The sequence below is a fragment of the Haliotis rubra genome, unplaced genomic scaffold (assembly GCF_003918875.1).
Source record: "Haliotis rubra isolate DU_JTF1 unplaced genomic scaffold, ASM391887v1 Scf64, whole genome shotgun sequence".
In the NCBI taxonomy this organism is placed as follows: domain Eukaryota; kingdom Metazoa; phylum Mollusca; class Gastropoda; order Lepetellida; family Haliotidae; genus Haliotis; species Haliotis rubra.
Genome location: NW_025767346.1, coordinates 2,235,004 through 2,260,559, shown reverse-complemented (window position 1 = coordinate 2,260,559; position 25,556 = coordinate 2,235,004). Strand labels below are relative to the sequence as shown.

Below are 25,556 nucleotides of genomic sequence, written 5' to 3'. Positions count from 1 at the left end.
TATAGTTTTGTACATTTAATTCGAGTCGTTAAGCATGAAATAAAAATTGCCAGTAGTAAATAAAATTTATTTCTGTAAGAGGACTTCTGCACTTACGCCAGGTGCGTTCTTCAGTCGATCAGTCAACGGAAGTTCTGAAACGAAATATATTTCACTGTTAAAATACATCATCAAACTTTCTTTCTGAACCTTCATGCTATTTTCTGTTTGATAGCATATCTCATGCTCTAGGGCGCGGTGGGTAGCCTAGTGGTTAAAGCGTTCGCTCGTCACGCCGAAGGCCCCGGTTCGATTCCCCACATAGGTAAAATATGTGAAGCCCATTTCTGGTGTCCCCCGCCGTGATATTGCTGGAATATTGCTAAAAGCGGCATAAAACCCAACTCACTCACTCTCATGCTCTACAGTTGCGTCCCTTAGGCCCCGATTTCTCAAAACAAACCTAAGTCTGAGTTTTGACTTAAGTTAGAGTTTTTACTCAAATTTGAGAAAACGCAGGAAAATGCATTTCCCAGAATGAACTGAAATCGATATCAAACTCAAACATGGTAGACAATTTGAGTTTGGTTGACAGATTACTTAAGTTGTTTGGGGCTTTTTTATTTTAAAAATGCAGTTGAGTTAAACATTCAGCTGTTTCAAATTGTCAAACTCAGTTTGAAATTTGAGTAAAAATTTAAGTTTGTTTCAAGAAATCGGGGCCAGGTATGCAAGGATCCGATGATTCGGCGACCGCAATCTATCTGGTGAATATCGTTACTGTATTAAACGAATGAGATGTGCATCACTTTGGTCCTCTCTCTCAATGTAAAACTAAACTCACTCGCTTTCTCTCACATCGAGGAGACCGGCCGTGTCATACCTGAAACACTGTACGAACAGGCATCAAGCTCACTCACTCACTCACTCACTCACTCACTCACTCACTCACTCACTCACTCACTCACTCACTAACCTTGAAGACTAGACTTAAGCTAGGCAGTCAATTCATACCCCTTTCTTCAGGTTTGGTTGATTTATTTGTTGTGTAACGTAGCAGGGAAATGAGGGATCGGAGTGTATGAGTTTAGTTTTACGCCGCACTCAGCATTATTCCAGCCTCATGGCGGTGGTCTGTAAATAATCGAATCTGGACCAGACAATCCAGTTATGAACAGCATGAACATCGATCTACACAATTGGGATACGGTGACGTGTGTCAACCAAGTCAGCGAGCCTGACCACCCTATCCCGTTAGTCGCCTCTTACGACAAGCATCGGTTACTGAAGATCAAATCTAACCTCGATTTCCCGGGTCTATTTCAGGGACTATTACTGTTGTCGTTCTTCTGAATTCGTTATTTCTCTTAATAATAACTTTGTTGACAAAAAAAACCAAAAACATTTTTATTAGTAGTATTATATTTCCTTACATGAACGTACACAACTCGGAACAATACAATAAAGTCGGAGTGTACAAAAACAAAATCTGCTCTTTTCTGGAATGGAAAAACTCGCCTTTTGTATTGTACTTGTTTTAGTGGCGGGGGACACGAGAAATGGGCTTCACACATTGTGCCCATGTGGGGAATCGAACCCGGGTCTTCAGCGTGACAATCCAACGCCTTAACCACTAGGCTACCCCACCGCCTTCAGGTTCAAAGGACTACACCGAACATGATACCCTTTCATTATCCTCGCATAATTATCTTGCTTGTATTATCAACATGATAATTGTTGATTTCGTAACGTTTTCGTAAAAAAAAATAAAGTTTTTTTTAATGATATATTAATAGAAAGAACCCCTGCCTTTAATCAGCGGCCTCATATATAAAGATTGGAATGCAAGCAGTGTGCGAAATAGCTTCCAAATTTTGCAAGCGAGACAGGCTAGCTATGCCTGAAAGTCACTAGCCCACAAAATTATTCACTGGCCCGAAATTTGAATGTAAACACGGGTTTCATCATTAAGCTGCTAATATGATGACCATTTTTATCAGGCCATAATCTTGCATGATTTAAAAGTGTATTATAACTTAACAAGTCGGAGAGAGTGATATACATGTATTTACAACATGACCCCATACAAATCCACTAGCCCTTCGGGCCAGTGGCTGTGGAGATTTACTGGCCCGACTGAATTTACTAGCCACGGGCTAGCGGGCCAGTGGCTATTTCGAACACTGAATGCACGTAAACACTGTTAACGACTTAAGCGCACTTCTTCTGTGCTGACCAACAGTTTCTAAAAAAAAGCTCCGTGATTCCTAATCATTTCATTGAGACTGCCTGCAACACGATTTACAAGTACAAAATACTATATATGCTGTGCCACATGTCGTTACTTACATTGTCAATAATCGTTTGTTTGTTTGTTTTTTTGTGGGTTTTTTTGTGTCACAAAGTTTAAAACTGGAGCTATGGGAAGCCTCTTCATCATGTGCACACTCATTGTTCAATATTCCTTCAAAACATATCGCTGAAACAATGGATCAATGGATCTAATTTCCATAAATAAACGAAGAAAAATAAGTTCCGCTTTTGAAGTTTCTCTGTTTATGTATGCGTGAGTTAATGAGAAAGTGGGGCGGTGGGGTAGCCTTGTGGTTAAAACTCATCTTGGGTACAATGTGTGCAGCCCATTTCTGGTGGTGCATAGGCGGATCTAGAGGGGGGTGCAGGGATGCGCACCCTCCCCCCCCCCTTTGTCCTGAAAGTTTATTAAATGACCATTGAAACTCGGGTGAAAATGAAGTGTGCACCCCTCCTTTTCTCAATAGTGTGCACCCCCCTTTTCTCAAAAAGCTGTATCCGCCCCTGTGGTGATATTGCTGGAATAGTGGCGTATACACCAGCTCACTCACACACTAATGAGAAAGTTGAACATATAGGTTTCGCACTGTTACAGCATCCACGCATTGTCGTGACGGGGGACATGGGACCTTCACACATTTTGAAATCGAACCCGACCCGTAATCGAACCGGTGATGAGCCCGCGGCTACTGCCCTCCTAATGACAATCTGAACATACTGATATACTGATACACACCTGCATCGCGTATCTTTATTAATGTCGATATGACGCTTCCAATATCAATCAGTAACTCTATCTTTAATTGACGATGTATATATACTTACGAATATCTTGTTGCAACGGAACAGCTTATGTAAATAGATAGATGAAAAAAATGAATGAAAGAATGAATGAATGTATTCACCTCCATATGTACTGCATCTCATATCATTTGTAATACCGAGATGAAGCTCCTCATATCAGGCAGTACCCATACCTTTGATTGGCGATGTATATATACTTCATGATATCTTTTAACGAAACTGCTTATGTAAATAAATAAATAAATAAATAAATAAATAAATAAATGAATGAATGAATGAATGAATGAATGAATGAATGAATGGATGGATGGATGGATGGATATGGATGGATATATAAATAAATATTTGCTGATATCTCAAAAATATAGTTCAATGTATTCAAGTTGGAATGGTGAAAAAATAATTAAAACCAAAAGCGCCATCTTTGTGATTTGGTTTGGGATATAATCGCATTAGCCGAATTTATTGGCGCTTTTGAATAATGTGTTAAGAACTGATGAAGGTTAGTGAAATATAATCGCATAAACAGATTTTATTGACAAGGAGACAACGTTCTGTTTTATTCGATGGTTTAGTAGTAAATTAATAACTGATGAAATAATTCAAAGATTCGTTCTGTTTAACGTTGTTGTTTAGTTAGGAGTTGCGCTGTACTTTAATATCCTCATTTACTTTAATTTAACAATTTAATTTAAAAACACTGTATATCAGATGGCCATGATGGGTACTATAATCATTCTTGGTTAGTTTTGACTGTCTTAAATCTGTAGATAGAAAGATAATAAATAGTACCGACGGCCGAGGAGGATTTTTTTAAGAAATGAATGTGCGAGTTATCTCCCTTTGAAATACTTGCGCAATAAGATATTTGATGAAAGAATCAAACTGTATACAACAGAGTATCACAAGCATTCGTCTAAAAGATAAAAATAAAGATAAAAAATTTAAATCCATAATTATTTCTGAAAACTCATATAAGTATTGCATTTGAAAGAGGAGATGGATTACCCTGCATAAAACGCGTTCATTTTCTGTTTACGAAATGGCTGTAAAGGTGGGGAATATTCTTTCTTGCTGAGTAAACATGTTCAGTAATATTTAAGATTCATCATAGTGGTCTGTAAATTCACGTAATCAGCCACGCAAACTAATCGTAGGCTGCACGAACAACATCCTACGTCGTCGGGTACGACGCCGCGTAAGGTAAACGCTGTAATCAGAGGGTACGCATATGTGTCGGTCATGCGAGAAGAGTAGAAAACTGTGATCAGAGTCTGTCCAAAATCGCCATTATCAGGTTAAGAGAAAAAAACAACACGTCATAATCTTAGCTGCCTAAAGCATCCAAAACACTGGCATTTAATTGTTTACAATGTCTTGAAAAATTTATCAAAGAGGTCCTTCATTACATGTATATGTATTAGTTTATCATAGACGTTGTAGCAAATATCAAATACGAAATAATAGTATATCCAGATGGACAGTAACATGAATGAACATTTACTGGATATTAAGATAAGAACATCTGAGTTATAATTTCTCATTTCAACTCAGGACTTCATGTAGATGAATTCAAAACGTCAACGCAGATAATAACCTGTTTCGTGTATCTGTCGATTCGTTTGGACGTACACACGGTAAAGTAAACTACGTTTATATAGAACTCAAAAAGATTGTTACGCTTAGTTCGTTTATCCGTATTTCGTTATTCGCATTTCAAATAAAATATAGAGCGAATAAAAATGTCTGTAAAAGTATCGTGTTAGATATTTACCCGAAAATGTCGTAATTACCCTCATGTTCAAATATTTAGGGAATTGATGAGACAAGCGATAAGAATAGACTCTTACGACTTTGTATCTTTCTTAAAAAAGTGTTTGTGCTTCGATCGAAACAAATCTCTGTGAACACATGATCATATCTATTGAAGACGATCTATATTTTCAGTGTGGCGCATGTGCATGTTTTTGTCTAATTGTTTTACACATGTTGTACTGTTGACCTCATGGCAATCAATGCGAAATAAATGATGATGATATAATAAAAATATCCGTCAGTTTGCCATGAGCCCGTTGGTTACAAAAGCAGTTTACTCTATACTGAAGAAAATAAATTACACGAATAGGTCGCTGCAAATCAGATATGACACCAGGTGTTCTCGAGAACGATAATCATGTCTGTTCTACAGGTAGCACCCACTTCACACATGTTTAATCAAAAGTAAGTATATAAAGTAGGCAGGTGTCTTAAATTTCGTTTTGATTCATGCGCAATTAATTCATAATTGAAAATAGAAAATACAAATAATACAATGAGATGCAACATGAAAAATATCATTTCAACGAAAATAGGCATTGACAACGTAGAATTGGCAAAGGTGAATGATGAACGCCCTTTAGGAATAGTGATTTTGAAGTGTGTCTAAAAGCTAATCAAATGCAAACTGACGCATAAACGAAAGGATACCCCTCAGTGTATTATATAATGTGTTAGATTCCGAGGTGAAAATGTCTTAAGTTAACGATATTGTAGCTAAAATGCAATGTGCTGACACACAAAAAGCATTAAATGAACATTTCTACTTATCTTAATTTTCAGAGATATAATTTTATTTAAAACTTTAACAATTAAAAAAATGGTTTACATGATATATAACAGCTGCTGGATGTCTTATACATAGATGTTATCTTTGAAAATCACAAATTTACATTTCAAATATGATGGGCGTCATTTGCTTGTAATTTCATTTCTTGCACACCTTTCACTGAACATATTTCTTTGTATATGGAATTGAAATCCATAGTTAAATTTTACGAATTGACTGAGGAATTGGAGACGGGTAAGTAGACATGATATACTGCATTATTATAACTATCAACTGCTATTTTGATTTAAATCATCTTACAATCTCCATACACTTATTTTGCAACTCATTTTTATATATTGCGAGAAAAACAACTTTCCATTCGTTTAACAATATATCAAGAAATATATCTATTAAATAAGGAATGAAAGTTTACTCATTTTCAAAAAATTAAAATTATGTTTGGTAAAAATCATGTTGAACGTTTGATAAAAAGTACGCCGAAAACACAGTAAGGTTTAAAAAAATGAATAAACAAGCGAAAAGAATATATATGTCCTGTAGGCAGTAATTCTAAAACATATGCATAACATTGTGATCGTTCAGAACAAAAATGACAGACATACGTTTCAAATATATGACTGTACCTTCATTACCCAAATGAAGCGGAACGAAGTTCGGATAATAATTTTGTTTTTAATTTGTTCTTTTTGTGTTTGTGTTCCGTAAAGTGCAATATATTTCTAAGAAATATTTAGTAAATAAATAAATAAATAGATTTGATCAGTTTGATTGGCTATAGATGTGAAAGTATATAATTAATTTCTCATAATCTTTTATTAAACAACAAGTAAATATTGTATTGTATATTGTAAATCATGTCAACGAGTACATGGTTATCTGGGAGCATTACTTTTTTCCGAAATAGTTAGTCTCTGTAGCCAATATACTGCATTGAGCAACGACACGTGTCTATGATAAATTTACGAAAATTAAAAGGCATAAATATAATTATTGAAATTAATTTCAGCAAACTACACCAGGTTTAATGACAATTGTAACATTTTAAGCTACCACAGATATTAGTGTATGAGTGATCACGCGAGACTCATGATTGTGTTTAAATCCTTAGAATAATTATACAAATCAACTTATTTCACTCAATTTCATCATAAATGTAATTCATACAGAAGAAATAAAATTAGAAATATTACTTGTTGATTGTCATTTGCAAATGTTCACGTCAACTTAGTAATAGTACACATATAATATGACCGTCCATGCAGAGATTGGTGTAACAAACACGATTTACGCTGACTGTAAAGTTCCAGTTCTGACATACGCTGCATTTGTATACACTCAGGAGTGATGGAACAATTGAAAACCACTTTGTTTCTATAAAGAATAATTCTAATTATTCCTTAAATCATGATGCAAGCAATTTATTTTTAACTTTTCCCAAACGCCTCGTTTCATCACTTTTGATAATGATTCAAAAGTGCATGCTCGTGGTATTGCAGGATTCGTATATAGACTGTGATTTTGTCAGATATTATTTATGGATGTGGTAAAAGATTTCTCTCTATTCATTCATTAAACCAAGCATTTCATAGTCCGTGACAGAATGAAAAAAGGTATAATAACTTTGTAACATTTATTAATAATAATATACATTTATTGTTATTTATTCTTTCAAGAATCAGTACAGAAGCACATTCCAACTGAGATGGAACGAAGCGAACGCCTTATGGATAATAAGCGAATGTTGATAACTTCCTAACTTTCCCAACTGAAACACATTTAGTGTATCTGTCGTAGGACGTTAATGTGTGTCTATTATTTATTAAAATTCATTAATCTAGAAATGGCAGAATTTCAATTTACCGATGTTGTTCAATGTTCTGATCAAGCTAATATCAAAATTTAATAATGTCAAAATTGTTATGGTATGAGTATAATAAATAAACACTTTGCAGTATATAAATTAATGTGTAAACACAAGGTAATTTCCCTTATTTTATTCATATTTCGCTAAATAATAAAAATCCATTTACATATGGTCATGATCATGTTATGGCCAATGACTCGAAGAGATTCAATAAGATTGTGGAATGGTTTGTGCTGCTCATATTTGTTAATACATATGGTAATTCTTAACGCACATTTGCACGTTCCGTTGAGCACAGTTTAAACATGGCTGGCATTAAATACTGAATACACACACACACACACACACACACACACACACACACACACACACACACACACACACACACACACACACACACACACACACACACACACATATATATATATATATACATATATGTGTGTATGTATGTATGTATATATATGAACGGTCAACTTTAAACGAATTAACTCTAAATTCATGAATTATTTCGACAATCCATTAATTTATGCTTCCACAGATTGCGGTGGTTAACAGCAACACAATATTCGCTTTCTTATGAGCACATACGAGCATGTTCCAGTTTTCTTATGAGCATACCAATCTTACACAATATTGGACCCATTTCAACATTTGCCAAACCTGTGAAACCGCAATCATTTTAGATACTGGGTCACATACAACCGTTTAAAGGTATTTATTAATGAAACATGACAGACATATGATCAATTTATTTTTCTATGCCTGTGTCTTTGACAATTTTGTTCATACATGTGTACATAAACCAGAAGAATATGTTCCATGAATGTTTGTTGACAAGAGTGATTATTCACTTGTATTTACAATCCCATAATTTTAAATGTGTTTGTATGACTGCCAATCAATACATGTTCCGGCACATTTAAGCAGTAAAGAATCTTTTTAAATATAGGTACAAACCTGATTATTTTATGCATATAATTGCATTTAAAACTAGAGCAATGTGTTGGTCACTTCTTATTACATAAGGCCTTTAAATGAAAATGTGCCAGTTTCCCTGATAGTGCAAATATGTCGAGCCAATGATATTGATAATATTTAAATTTTCTGTATTTTAGGGAGATTAATTATTTCCCATGAAATCGATGTAACATGTTTGAAATGTATGCGAATTATTTTACACAAAGGACAGTCTCATAAAAAAAAACTTCATGCGATATCTTGGTTTAGATCCTTCGGCTTTTATCAGTAGACATTTAAAATGTTCATACTATTAATATACTTTCGACCTACCAAAAGGACATTACCTAAAGGCTTGGTATGTTGACATACAAAGCATTGTATATTTGTACGCTTTTTGTTCTGAAGGTGTTTAAATTTCCAGAAAACACACATAGAGAACAGATATGTGTATCTGGTTATGTGGAAAGTACAGTTACAAAATGCCATTCAGGAGAGTATGTTGTTATAATTAAATGACAAAATTTAATACTGACTTACAGTGCATACATATTTGATCATAAAGCCTTCCTTTTTAAATAACAACATGCATTCCTTGAGACATAAACCCCTCTGAATCAACACCTTCTCATTGCATGTACCGGAGCATGTTTCATTATACCTTCATTCAACACATGCATGAACCAATCTGTAAGACGAAAGTGTCATCTTGTACATGTTCTGCAACTTTCGCCAATACGAGTGTCAGGCAGAGTTATATACTGCTATAAATGGATATTCATATCACCTCCACTCTATTTCACCTATGAAACGCAATTACTTAAATCTGACATACACACATCACGTGACTAACGCCAGGGTCAGGGTCACCTGGATCGATGACGGAGGACCGACAGTTGTCTGTAAGTCATTGTAATTGCATATTTTAGTTATAGATATCATTGCATTACACGTAGACACTGGGAAGTACCATATTAATGTAATTAAGATTTACCATAAGACAATCCACGTTTCACTTGCTATACTTCGCAGAATGACGTATGCACATCCAAATGAAACCTAAACATAAGAAGATGGAGATTTTGTTCAGGGTTGTTGATAGGAGGAGTTTAATATGTAAATGTGAGTTTGTAAATAACACTGCTTCTCTTTATGCTCGTTATTATTGTTATTGTTATTATTATTGTTCATTTTTCGTCTCCTAGAACAATAACAAGTGCAGCAGTTGAATCTATTTTGAAAAATGTTTCAGTACGAGCTTGTCCGGTTATATCTTACCATCGTCGTCTTGTGGCTGGATGTTTAGCTTGAATCTTTCCCAGCATAGTGGAGCCACATGCTTAGCAATGTATTCGCACAATCCCACATCATATAGATTCAGGAACGTTTATTCCGTTTAGTTTCTTGATACAGTCTTAATAATAATGCATCGTCGAACACTTTCGGTTAAGATCAAAATTGCTCGAGAATTAAAAAACCCCCAAAAGAACAGTTTGTAGAATTAACATTTTTCATGTGTTTGTTTTAACCATGTATCAATTTCACACTCGAATCTATACTTACTTAATTTATGCATCTATCAAAACATTTTTTATGAATCTATCGGTTTATGCATCTATCAAACAAAAAATGTCTTAATCTCTGAACATCGTAGTTTGAATGCACATGCATTTCAAAAACGTAGATAAAGAATCGATAACGAAAAACACACTTTCTAAATACCAGTTTTCAAAATCATTAATTATGTATTAATGCCTCTACTTTTTCATCAGTTAAACAGGATGCTAGGTAGAATAAGTATGACATGTCATAAAGAGCACTGTATTAAAAAAAATTATTCCGAAATAAAATATCAGCTGTCCTTAAGATCAGTGTTGGTATGGGTAATCTTTCCACCTGAGTTAGGTTCGTATAAAAACATGATTCATCGTATTATTATGATCGAAATCTAGGTAATTCTAATATCCTTCAAACAAAACTTTGTTAGAAAAAGTAAGTATAATACTTTCCCTTTATGTGTTATGTGTTCAGTACAAGATGATAGGTCGATCAATTATATACTGTCTTCATGTTTTTCGGTTTAAAACGTGATTTTATAGTTAAAGTGTTGGTGCATTCTGTAGGCATTTGTTCATGTTTTTGTAAACATTGTTTCACCTTTCATGTTCAGAATACTGTTCACAAATAAGGAACACATGCATAGGACGCGCTCATGACCACTCCCTGTACACCATAAAGGTAATATAAAGATAAATAAATTGAATAATGATACCAATTTCTGCTACTTAAACAATGGATATCGCAGGAATGTGTTCATAGTCCTTTGACGACATTTGGACATTTTGCTGTTCTTCGTCGTGTTAGTTCAGCAGTCTCTACCAACAATACTTAGGGTCTTGTACGTTGAACCGTCTCCATCCGACCTTTGAATTATCTATATTTGTGTAAGAGATAAGACGAAAAGTCTCATTCCAATCTGAATATATCACATATGACAATGCATCAACTTAACAATTTTGTTTTTGATAATAACTTGTATGGATACTGTTTTTAAGCCCTAGGAACATATATAGCAGTATTTTCTTACTCGTCATTCTTCATTACGGGAGGTATGTATTTTAATATTTTAATCGGTATTAAATTTAATGTACTGTTACGATCGCGACCGTAAGTGTCTTTCGTTATGATGTTCAGAGCTGTGATGGTCGTGGGAAGAAAGCAATCTGATCAATTTGCAAAACCAACAAACACCTCGTATATGTTTCTGGTGTTTTCGTATTGAATTTGGTTTCAAGCAAACATTGATGTTTTAAACGTCCATTACAGATAATGATTATCGCTACTGACAACAAAAACATAACAAATAAGCACTGAGGTAAATATCCACAACAACACGAACATGTGTGCATATTTGGACATATGCTTATCAGCTCGACAGAAAAAATAATTTCTTGATGAAATGATTTGATCGTCATTGCACATGATCTTTTCATCACAAATAGAAATTGAGCTCCAACAGTCCAATGTCCTGTTCTTCAAAGCGATCGTAGCGCTACGACTGTCATAAGTCTATGTTAAAGTATGGGAGTTACGATCATCTTAGCGCTACGATCGCTTTGTGGAATGGGGCCCAAATTGGGACGTTGCTATTCTACTCAAAGGAACTTGATGAGAATCACATTCTTTGTCATTACTTCAACTATTCCGTCATTTCATTGAATATAGTATATGTAATATTAACCTTTATCTCTTACCTTAATAACTTTTTAAGTTTTCATACAATGGATATAATGACACCAAACATGAAGAAGTTACATAGTCCTGGTATTTTGGCAACATAGAGCAGTGTTGATTGGTACACAGTTTCCGGAAATCAAGGTAAAAGATCGCCAGAATGCACAGGAGATTGAGTTCGCATGCAATACGATCATTCTAGAAAGTGTTTATCATAATGTATTTAACAGACAAAATTTAAGTACCAATCTGTTATATTTTTTATCCTACATACATTTTAAGAAGAAAATATTTTCTGCAGAAATTAACATTTTTGTATTTATACCTTTCTCGGTGCATATTACGGGTTAATTATCTTGTGCATAATGCAAAGTATGATCACATGTATCAAACTATCGGAAGAACGAAAGTGTCACCTTGTCCTTACTCAGGTACTGTCTTGAAACTACACAAAAAAGGACTGCGAGAAAGCGTTGTTACTGTAAATAGATATCCTATAATCTGACTATCCTCATTCCACCTTGGAAACCCTAGACGGTGCATTTCTTTAGATATCAATGCCTGACAGACCAATTTTAACATTACTCCCAGGTGTAAATGAAAATGCAATTTTAATTTAAGCTAGAGTTAACGCAGTAACAATGATGTCTAAACTATTGACTCCAAAATGGTAGAATTGCAAATCCTAGTCCAGTATTTTGAAATTTGAACTTGATAGTGATGGGAGAAAACATATAGAAAAGTTTTACAGTTTCGTTGTCATGGAAACCAAAGATCAAATGTACATAGAGCTCATGTGTTTTAATGTAAGGTATACGATTACTATTTTCAAACTGTAACTTGAATATTGCCTGAACATTGGAAAACATTACCTGCATAAACACTACGTAAATATGGTTTTACGCATATTGTGTTACAACAGACAAGCAAATGAATGTACATAACTCATAAAGGTCCTGTCCTCATCGACAACAAGCATATTTTGATAAATATTAACATCACAGAAGATTATTCTTTCGAAAAACTCTCCTTCTGTGCATTTTTTGTTCATAAGTATATTGTTGGTTAATAAGATGCTATTCTTTGGACAGACGCTCTTTCTGTTTGTATCTATTGTTCATAAGAAGATTGTTGGTTAATATGACGCTATTTTTTCGACTACTCTATCAACTTATTTTTTCATCTGACTGTTCTGTTCTTGATTATTCGTTAATATGATGTTATTCTTTGAGCCGACACTCTTTCTGTTTATATATTTTTGTTCATCAGTCGATTGTTCGTTGATATGATGTTATTCTTTCCATGACACTCTTTCGACTTATGTTTTGTTTGTGTTTCTGTTCATCACATGGCTGTTCGTTAATTCTTTGGACCGACACTCTTTCTGTATGTATTGTTTTCGTTTTTTTCGTTAATATGATGTTATTCATGACACTCTATCAACTTATTTTTTGTTTTTCTGTTCATCACTTGGCTGTTCATTAACATGATGTTATTCTTCGGACCGACGCCCTTTCTGTTAATATGATGACCTCCAGGTATCTCTGTGCAAAGTAGCAAAGCTATGATTGTTGTTTCAAATTCCGCTTCACCCCGATTGTGTTTCATGGTTTGTCAGCACCATTAGCGTGAGTGAGTGAGTGAGTTTAGTTTTATTCCAGCTATATGGCGGCGGTGCACCTTTAGCAAGGTTGTGAAGGTCTGAGACTTGCATCGGTTCGGACGTTCCACCCATGCTACGTTGACACTGCGTTTAGATGGCTGGAATATCATTCAGAGTGGCGCCAAACTAAGTTCACTCCCTCCCTATTTTTCAAAACTTCTAACCCTGGATTGAAACATTTTGACTACCAACTGTTGGTTTGATATTATTATTTTGTTCTACGGATCAAAGATAGTATGCAGCAGAGAGGGTTCGGGTGATCCTGGCACAGTCAGGCTGGTAAGGCTCATCATCAGCTCAGGGCCCTTGCCACCCTCTACACGCCGCCCAGACAGCGAATGGGACTTTTACCAGGAAATGCTGCCTAGTCGAACCCACCAAGAACTGTCAGGAGAATATGTAGACTTCCCAACACTGCAGACTTCTGCATTTTACAGTGTACTTGGGATGTAAGCGAGACATTTCAAAGGTCCGCATACTTAGCATGCTTTTCCTGAATCTTGCCAATCACATTGCTGTCAAAAGGGACAGAAAATGCAATGATATCAATATACTCATTAGCTTTATCAAAAAGGACAAGATCAGGTTTGTTGCCAGTACTTCTCCTGAGGCTGTACATGGGCCTATTGCAAAGAAGCTTAAAAGCATCATTTTCCATGACGCCCTGGACATGTTCAGGGTCGTACCATGGATGGACCTCGGGGTCAAAGCCACAGGCATGGCGAAGACGATAGTAAAAGCAACGAACCATGCCATCATGTCGTTTAAGATATGCTGTTTGTGCCAAGGAAGGGCATCCACTGACAAGGTGTTGGACAGTCTCTGTACAGTCATTGCACAATCGACACTTCATGCAAATATTCTCTTTAAGAAGCACATTTAGGCGATTGCGAGTGGGACGTGACTGGTCTTGAGCAGCATAAAGGAAGTCCTCAGTTTCACATTTTGGACCAGCTGTCTTCGTCCAGGCGAAGGAGCTGGTTGGATTGCTATTCTGTTCCACACATTGCATGTACACACGATGTAGTGTTTTCTCAGAAAGCCTCTCCACAAAAGACCGACTCTGGGTAGACTTGGTGAAGGATTCACTTGGTTTACTCCCATCGCTGTACCGACCAGCAGTACATCGCCATCAACAAAATCAACCTCAAGTTTCAGATTCTGTCCATCAACCTTGGCACGCTTGAAATAGCTGTGGAATTCCTTGCTTTCATCATGAGTCTTGACATGCATCACCAGAGGATCATCCGAAAAATAAATATATGCAAAAAAGCACAATAAAATTTAATTATTATTATTATTGGAGTGTTTAATAGGTTGCATCATTCAAAGCCTCGGTCTAGTTTTCAAAAGTGTTGCAGTGTAAAATTCCGAAAAAGACCCAAGATTTCTAACCTTCAGTAACCAGACTCAATGCTGAAAGAATTGGTAACTTCCACTCTTAAATATTACTTTCGACATTTGTTTTAGACGACTATTAGCAAACCTTTTAAACATAAATATTACTAGAGGCATTTTCCGGGAATTTCTATTTTTCCATTAAATCCTAGCCACAACCTCACCCTCACCCCCACCCCGAGCCATAGTCCCCGCTCAAGCCCACGCCCTCGCTCAAGATCACACACACCGTCAGACAAGACGGTGGGGTTGTCCACACACACATTGGTATATGTCAGACAAGACGGTGAGGTGGTCCACACACACGTTGTGGTCTGTCAGACAAGATGGTGAGATCGTCCGATTACACGTTATGATCTGCCAAATAGATGGTGAGGTGGTCCACACACACCTTGTAATCAGTAAGAAAAGACGGCGAGGTATCCTCACACATCGTGGTGATCTGTCAGACAAGGCGGCGAGGTGGTCCACACACATCGTTGTGATCTGTCAGCCCAGGCGGCGAGGTGGTCCAAACACATCGTTGTGATCTGTCAGATAAGGAGAGGTGGTCCACACACATCGTTGTGATCTGTCAGCCAAGGTGGCGAGGTGGTCCACACAACATCGTTGTGATCTGTCAGACAAGGCAGCGAGGTGGTCCACACACACCATTGTGATCTGTCAGACAAGGCGGCGAGGTGGTCCCCACACACCATTGTGATCTGTCAGACAAGGCGGCGAGGTGGTCCACACACATCGTTGTGATCTGTCAGACAAGGCTGCGAGGTGGTCCACACACATCGTTGTGATCTGTCTGACAAGGCGGCGAGGTGGGCCACACACATCGTGGTGATCTGTCAGACAAGGCGGCGAAGTAGTCCACACACATCGTTGTGATCTGTCAGACAAGGCAGCGAGGTGGTCCACACACACCATTGTGATCTGTCAGACAAGGCGGCGAGGTGGTCCACACATATCGTTGTGATCTGTCAGACAAGGCGGTTAGGTGGTCCACACACACCATTGTGATCTGTCAGACAAGGCGGCGAGGTGGTCCACACACACCATTGTGATCTGTCAGCCAAGGCGGCGAGGTGGTCCACACACACAGGTTGTGTGTCAGTGCTCATGCTTCGAAGTTTATAACTAGTATTGGTGAGTCGCTTTTAATGAGGCTCTCTCTCTATCTATCTCTCGCTCTCTCTACGTTATAACGAAATAAAATTAGTCCCTTCAGGTGTTTTATTGCTGTAATAGTTGTCAAAAGAGCTGTTTCTAGGGAAATGTATGCTACAAAAGTAGAAATAATTTAAATAGAGGATTACCATCAGTTTGAGCATGTATTAAGAGAAGAATTTGTTCATAAGAAGGACTGGAGAATTATGCATTCTGCAAATATCTTATCAGGGCATGTTCATACTATCCAATTGTTGGCACATTTACACTGTCTACATATGAATGTACTTAAAATCATTTCACCCTGCAAAGTTCGTTAAATCCGACAAAAATAACCCATTGAAAACTTCACTCTACAAACCGCTTATTTGTACTACACTATACTGAAGTAATATTCCAGCTATAATACGGTGGTCAATAAGTGATAGAGTCTGGGCCGGACAATCCAGTGACTGGCATGGTGTCCTCCCATTACGCAGACAGGCAGTTCGCAGACACCTTAAAACAACAACATTTACGGTTCAGTGAACAGATTATCTACTACCTGTTACCTACACATTATAATGGAATATTCCCAATAAAAACACAGGAACAAACTGAAGCTATATTATTTATTTTGAAAGATGGACGAAAAGACAGTAATTTGAATTTCTATTTCTGCAATATAAAAACAGTTTATTTTCATAAACATTTCGGTTTAACCTTCTAGTCTAGTCTATTGAAAACATTAGCTTAGCTATTAGAAATTGTGACACTGTTGTATCATATAAATCAAATAAAGACAAATGTGAACCTAAATATTATTGATATGGAATAAAGAAGTTTTATGTTTTGAACACAATATCAAGATATATGACGAGTGCACTTAATTACGATATATTTAGAATAAATATTTAAAATATGACGCATCACGTGAATGTGGCCATGGATGTGAGAATGTTATTCATTACTTCCTTGAATGTCCATTGTATACTACTCAAAGACATAAACTGTTACAATCTTTAGAAAGTATTGTTGAAATTAGAACACTGATTGGTATTAATCGTATCTTACATGGCAATGCAGGTGTCTCATTTACTGCAAATCGGAATGTTTTCAAATATGTACATATCTATATCTCTCCAACAAAACGTTTTCTCAGTTAACTTTTGTTGTACATATGCTATTATTGGGAGGGGTCTTTTCTATCAATAAATACAATCAAACCTCTCAGTGACAAACCTGTTTTTATGTTCGATAGTAATTGATAGTAAAATCAATTTTCAGAAGAGAAATCATTTATCATTTAATTACAACAAATATTTACCCACAATCAAACTTCTCAGTAACGAACCTGTTTCAGGCTCACCCTGCTCTACTCACAGTGGACTGTTCCATTATACCCGTAGGTGTTACCCTAATTAACCTTCTAGTTCAGTGTCTGTAAACTGGGTGTCTGTCAAATGGGTGTCTGTCAATTGGGAGATAACCACTGGCATCATAGCCATAAATGTATCGAACTTGTTTACGATTAATGCATTAACCATATCAGTGATCACGGCCACCCGATCCCGTTAGGCGACTATAAGGAAGCATGGATTGTTGAAGATCAATTCTAATCGGGATCTTCACGGGTCAAGATGTTCAATTGAGAAAACCTTGTATTCACCTACTATTCAATGATAGATTGGGGAAACTGTAATATAATACGGACAAGCACAGGCTACTGAAGACTGATTTTAACACTTGTCTTCATAAGGCTAATAAGGTGAATTTCTTCATAATCTTATTACCAAACGTGTCAACTTTTCCTGACACAAATGACATCAAATTATGTCAACAGTGTAGTAGTTTGTATTTATTGATGCGGTGACAGTTAGTGGGTTTCCCAGTCCCAGGACCAAGAGAATATATAGAGAGTCTCAGCCGAGTGCCTTTTGATATCAAATATATCCCCACGAGTTGATAAAGTAACAAATTTATTTTTACTTTTATTAACGAGTGTTGATATATTTGATATCAGACGACAAGAGATTGAGATTCTATTTAACATCAAAAATCACTCTTCATTAGTTTTCATTGAAAAATGTACATCTCTGAACACAGTACTGCCATTAGACTTGCAGTGCAGCGATGTCATAGCATTGTGGCGTCATCAAGTTCATGACGTCATAGCATTGTCAGGGCATTGTGTAAAATCTACTGTCAAAACGATATCTCCAATGAGATATTGTCTGATCTCACACAAGCAATATCTCCTGTGGAACACAGTTTTGGATGATAAATTCAGTAGGAGTTCTACTCGAGTCTAGGATGATTTGGCAAGTCTAGAATGCCTCAGCTCTAGCAAATTAAGGACTTTTGGATTTGTTTTGCGGATAAATATAATTAAATTTTCTGAAATAATGCCTTTATTTCTTCGATTAAATATCAATCTATGGTGTCATTCTCATCGCATTTTGCCATGCAAGCAAACCAGATTAAATTAAGCGAAGGACATCATACTTCAAGCTATGATATATACTCAACATACACAAGAACTTTTGATGCTGAAAAATAGCTATTAGACTCTTCACTGTGAACTTATGCGCGCCAGTTTGCTCTTGGATGGGTTGGACATACAAGTCTACAGATTGACAGAGACCGAATATCAAATATACCCCGTGAGCAACGTATCTGCCCACACTGTGATCAATATGAAATCGAAGATCGCTATCATTTTACTTTGATATACCCTTCCCTTAACAACATCAGAAAAGCTATTCTACCAAGTTATGTGATCAGGAACCCATCATTAGAGATGTTGTCAAAACTTATGTCAACAACTTCACACTCTGTGCTTACAAAATTGATGACATTCATTCATGTTGCTTTTAAGAAACGAAAATGATTGTTTAGTATCACTCATATTATTGTATCATGTATTTGGATCACACATACATTATGGAAATATACAGTAAGTCTACAGAAGGTAGATGGACTATTACTGCAGAATAAAACTATTTATTGTGTAGTTGTTGTTTCAAAGTTCTGTTTATTCCATCGGTGTAGTATACATTTACCATGTAGATATCAAAACATTTATAAAATATTGTATCTATATATTATTTTCAAATAAAAAGGTACTTAAGATTATGATATATATCGTCTATAAATTGCATCTTTTGTTACTTTACCTGGTGTCCTTTGCTAATTCGGTGAGAGTTAGGGAGAGGGTGACTTTTTTATGCGGTAATGGGCGTTATGGCAATTAATGAATTGCATGCAATATATCTTTCATGGCGATATCATAAACGGACTAGTAGTCTGCATTTTATTATTGAAATGTAGCCTGTCACTTCTTTGCAAGTTATTAATCACCATTCACCACTTAAAGATTTTTTACTATATGAATGGAAGCAACCTTGTATAAATAAAACTTATGTCAAATTGATTAAGTAATACACATCAATCATTCAGCAACAAGTTGTGATGTGCGAATTAAGAAACGTTGCAGTTTTATCTATCTTTATAAATTTGTCCTGGAGAAATATATTTATTTCTCTCTGCAGCCGCCGTTTCTTTAACCAAACACACCAGTCTCGTACAGGACAGGGGCGGGTAACTCTAAACATCGTTCAATGAATGCATCACATGTTCAACTGTCGGGACAAACGATGCAACCGTATTTACCCGAAAGGAATGGTAAAAACATAAATCCTTTTCTGACAAGAAGAATTTAGACGTAATTCTCAAGTGTAATGTCATCATGATTTATTGCATAAAATTTAGTGAATAATACTGTATTTACACATTTTTCGTAATAAAACCGTTCGACAAATGTGTATGAGGATTTAACCAATGTCGCCACTAGTCATTCTATTTCTGCAAAGAAGTGTTTAAAATTCATAAATCGTAGTGCTGCTGTTAGAAGGTGACTTTTATTAATTTGTCAATAAATAATTTACTAATGTGGGAAATCGTCATGGTTTATGTAATTTACAGTTTTTTCACACGCAGTAAAATACGCTTACGAAATAAACATTTTAGAAAAATTAGTTTTGACTTGTAACATTTTTTCTACTATTCTGGGTGGACATTTTCAGAATGTTGAAATTCTATTTTCGTTTCGACTGCTAAGGCGGTGGGGTTTATTTGGGTATTTTTTGTTTCCGTGACTGATGTAATAAATAATACAAGTGGTGAGGATTTAATTAAACCATTCAAACCATTTTTTAAAGTCGTTAACAAAGCAAATCCTTGATTCGTTCATCGCCATCTGCTAACTTCTGTTGTATTTATCATTAGAGGCAATTTAGAGCCACAATGCCTTACTTTATCCCCCTATTGTTCTAAAAGGGTGGTAAATAGAGCACCACTGCATCATATCACCACCTCTACACCCTACAACCTACAACCTACACCCAACACCCTTTCAAATCCCTCCCCTCCCCCTCCCACCCCCTACTTGCTAATGTTTGCCAAGTGTCTCGAGAGTAGGAATATAGTCCGCCGACAATCCTCCTCGACTATAATCCTCTGTTAGTAAATCTGTTAAAGTACGTTATGATAGGAATCAGTGATGGTGGGTTTCTGTAAATTTGGCAGTGGCCACGAATGAGACTAGCACGAGGCGGCTAGGTCACAAAGGTCGACCTGACAATGCCCTGCTGAAGTATGAGACAAGAGAACAGTAAAGTTCGCCACAGACACACCTTGTCTGTTTCAAGCAGTGATGTGAATATTGCCAGTCAGACCTGCACTCAGAGAGTTGATCGGTTGTTGATTTATGCAGAACCATGTAAACCTGAGTTACCCTTTTGTTGTTTGTATTCCATAAGGCATGAGTACAAAAAATTGTACATATATGTACAAAATGCAATAAACACTCAGCCTCACACACCAGTTTGGTTATGGGTTATGTTGCTCACCTTAACATCAAAGTATCCCATGAATAAAAGCGACAAGAGCACTTGCAATCATAATAAATAACCACTAAATATAGAGACCATTGTGTGATGTCAACCATAACAGGAACATGTGTTCGTGAATGACAAATACTGAGAGAACAATGTTATTGCAAATGATGCTTAAAATAAAAAGAAGAAGTCACGAAACAAACTTTCAGAAATGATCATAACCCTTTCATCTTATTGACTGTACATAACAACAATAAACAGTGGAATACATATTTCACATGTACAAACTAAAAGAACCCACTTATATCAATCTACAAGAGGAATATTGTTTTGGAAAAAAATAATACTGTATTTCTTACTTATGATCCATGCATGAAATAATCCCCTGAATAAATGGCACTTATAAGTATATACGTTTATGGGTTAATCGTCGAGGTATGAATAGCATCTGTATACAATTGAGTTGACTTAGCAGCAAGATATAGCAATCAGTTATATTGCCCAACATTTATGTTCAGGTCGTGGTAACAAACATTTTTGACATATTAAGGTGTTTTTATCACCTGAGAGGACACAGTTATTTAAAAATGTGTCGTTGAGAAACTTTTCATTAAGTGTAAAAGGGTCAAAATGTAAACCGTTAATACAAAGCAAAGGTGTAGATAAACGCCCCAAGCAGGATTTTTATTATGAATATGTTAGGCATTATCTATGGCTGTGTTATTATTAGTGCATAGAACATTTCTAGGATGCATGACAAATATTCATGACAGATTTAGAATCGTACAATAGACTCGCCTTATTGCAGAGATTCCTTATGAACATGGAACAGCTTTTCAAACTTTTATTAACTTTTGCTTATTGATATAAAATTCCAAAATTACTAAGACAGTCGAATATGTAATTCTGCTTGATTTACGGCTCTAGGAATGGTAACAGCAGAACCAGCAGCAGGCCTGCACTGACCAGCTCACGGTGACACCTCCAGGTAAACTCTCACTGGTGAGTGTAAAGTACAGATTTACTAGGTCACGAACATGGCGTTTGTCAAGCTGAGTAAGCATTTTCTTTTTATCTACATCACGAGTGATGTTTTTTTGGAATAGAAGCGTCAGTCCATCTCTAACCTTGTATCAAAAAACACATCTAGTACGGGAGCGGTAACTGCTGAATCACAGTAATGAACAAGAACATTAATTTCACATTTTTAAGAAATATTAATTCCTTATATTTTCTGTGTAAAAGTAAACTAAGGACTGTTATCTCCACATATTTTTAGACTTACATGTATATTTTGTATCTCACTTCTTGTAATATATGAATTGTATTGTATTGATAAATATAACTGAACATTGCCATATATCCTACCCATGCACTTCATGCTTGAAAGTACAGTGTTGAATACGTCAATTTAATTTGACAAGAATATCTGAATTTGTTTCATCTTGATTACGACATTGAATAAAGGGACATGATGACAACAGATGGTAATACTTTTTCATCTATGATTTTTGTGTTTACAGATGATTATTTATTTATTCATCATAATATAACTTTACAAACTAAAATCTTCAAGAGTGAGAAAATATAGCATTTTGATGGTCACTCCCTTATTAACACTACCTGATATAAACATATAGTGATGATTACACGATGACAATAGCCGTTTAAGAAGATATTATGACTGAATTTATGTGTTGGGAATATGTAAGAATGACTAGAATACACAAAGATCTCAATGAATTATAGATATCACAAACTTGTAAGACATGGGAAACTTATGAAACCATACGCCCATGACTTCAAACGATTTATGTCAACAAGATGATGTAATTACACTGATATAACAGAAGCAATTGAGCGCTTGAATATGACGCCATACAAATAAAACGTCACATATAGTTATGATTATTACTAAATTGCCCTAGTAATATTGTATATTGAGATACAAATTATGACTAATATACTGGAGGAGGATATCCACTTCATGATAATGATTATGATGATCATGGTGACTTCACCTTTGCTCATATTTGCGTTTGTGTTTGTTTTTTTGTTTTTGTTTTCAAATCATATTTCTTCGAACAAATGTCGCGTTATTGACTACACAATTCAAATAGTTTTAGTTACACACCATATATGGGTATGGTGAATTATTTTGTACAGTGGATGAAAGCGTTTTGTTTAAAAAGTATCTGTGTGTGCATGTATACATCCACACATTAAAGGATGAAGTGGTTATGAATATATGTATCCAATACAGATGCCCGTAATCTTAATGTGATAACACGTGGAGGAAACATATATTTGCATTCTATACAAATTAAAAAGTATATTGACAATATGTACTCTTTCGTAACCTTAGTTTTAGATATATTAAACAAATAAACAACTCTATACACATGTAATGTGTATTTTAGGATAAATTATAAACATAAAAGGCTTTTGTGCATTGTGCCTTTTGACAAAGAAAATCATCAAAGATATTCATTAGAAAAGATAAATATGTGTAATAATCTATGATTCGGTATATAATTTTCTTAATTAATTATTGGTTCTTGAAAGGAGCAGAAATTTCATTATCTATGATTACGAAGCCCATAACAGTCAATGACATTTTGATGTGTTGTTCGCCACAGACCTGGTGTTATCACAAACCGACCGTGACTTACAAACATATAGTATTAATATAACACCGGACAGTGCTTATAGCAGAGGTTTTTTTATGATGATGGAAATGTTAATATCCTTTAATGACATAATAAATCATCACAGGAACCATTGTACAAAGATCATTTATTCCATACGCATGAGGGTATATTAATAACCCACCTACCCCAAATAAGGTGTCTAATATACTGGTGGAGTGTGAGTCATAAGAATGCCACTTGTGGCTCATATTAGTGTGTGTCTATGTATAAATGAATACTTTTGCACATACAAAAAAATATTCCGAACCTGGTACCGAGTTGCGATGTACAGTGACTAAATTAGTAGACGTGACCTTGAATTAAACGCTCTAAAAATATATTTTTTCGTATATTCTCCGATATTTCCACATATGTTTCCATGGTGCAAGGTATGTGCATTCACAACATGTTACATTATTACATGTTCTGTCTCCATTGGCAAGTGACTTGTTCAAATAAGATTCATTTCATCCAGCACTGAATGGGTACCCGGTAGGATGTTGGCGATAGGAAATTGGCGCTATATAAATGTTTTCATGGTGATGATGATGATGTGACTGCGATCTGAGATTGTTAATCTCGAGTAAAACTTGCAGGTTTGGTTGCGAAGACCCCAGAGAGATTATAATGATCGCGAGCACAATGTTTCATTGACTGGAATAATAATGAAGCTTTTGAAACATGTTTTCTAAAATGCAATATAATGTTGTTGTACCTGCTGATGTTGTCTATGATGATGATGTTGATTTTATTAGTATTATTAATGACTATTATCAACAGGATAACAACACTAAACGCAAATACTGAAATGAACAGAGAAACGAAAACATTATAGTCAAGAAATACTGTTTTCTTTAATGCAATGCAGCGAAGATACATTATTTTTCATATACTCAATATACCTGCTTGATATTAGCATGAGATTACATTGTCAGCGGAAACGTTTCATTACACTGTCCCTTTCGTGCGATGCATATTAATATTGTCTTCATTCTTTACACGTAATCAACATCAACAACACCTGTTCGTGATGGGGGATATATATCATTATTACATGGGCTTTCATGAGATAAACATCACACGGGTATTGCCGTATCTCTGGTATATGATAAACATTATTGTTGAAAGGATTTCTGATAGGTTATGTATCCAAATGCTGGAAATTTTGTCGCAGTTGTAAGATCAGTATCTTTATCACCTCGATTATTCAAATATCAGCATAATCACTTAGGATAGTCGAATTTTCAGAATCATATTTATGATTGTGAAAATTTTCTTTGCATTTTTACTCATGCCAATAATGGTTGTCACCCCCTTCAAATTTTTTTATTGAGAGGGGTGTGGGGTGTGGGTGTGGGTGGGGTGTTGGGGGTTGGGGTGGGGAGGGGGTGACAACCATTGTTGGCATGAGTATATAAGGATATCTTCCAGGATATAATCTGTATCACAACTTATACGAATATGTGTTATGCTGTTTGCAAAGCATCACCCCAACATGGGGTAAGCATCCTTATTACCTGTGTTGTTTAACTGATGGATCACCTGTCATCCCTATTAAATATGCAGACATTTCATGGTTCCTATCCTTACTGTCAATGGTGTCCTTATCATTTTGACATAGCACATGGTAGTAATGGTTGGCAGAAACTAATACAATGACATATCACACACACTCACTCACTCACTCACTCACTCACTCACTCACTCTCTCACTCTCTCACTCACACACACACACACACACACACACACACACACACGCGCGCACACACACACATAGAGATGATGTGCTACCTTGACTGTAAGTAATAATAATCATTTAAACAACTTTGTCACTATTCGCATGTCTCTGTGTACCTCGGACAGGGCACAACTGCCTCGCACTGATCACAAATATGGTGAAGAGCAAAGCTGGATGCGGAAAGTAGGTGGATGGGTGATAGCGTTCGGCAGGTTGAATTTTGACAGTTTCTTGGACTTCGATGCTGTTCCTGCCCCACGCTGAAGCACA

The 25,556-nt window shown here is 35.9% G+C and overlaps 2 long non-coding RNA genes across 2 annotated transcripts in view; one reads left to right on the top strand and one right to left on the bottom strand.

Moving 5' to 3' along the window:
* LOC124256804 lies at positions 1-25,546 on the bottom strand. Its single transcript, XR_006893108.1, has 2 exons — positions 25,403-25,546; positions 1-134 (listed from the first exon to the last, which is right to left on the bottom strand). It is a non-coding gene; the product is annotated as an uncharacterized LOC124256804 (long non-coding RNA).
* The window catches only part of LOC124256805, a 219,190-nt gene continuing 203,015 nt past the window's right edge, over positions 9,382-25,556 (top strand). The window contains exons 1-2 of the long non-coding RNA XR_006893109.1: positions 9,382-9,430; positions 21,786-21,860. This is a non-coding gene — a long non-coding RNA (uncharacterized LOC124256805). The remainder of the gene's footprint in view (positions 9,431-21,785; positions 21,861-25,556) is intronic.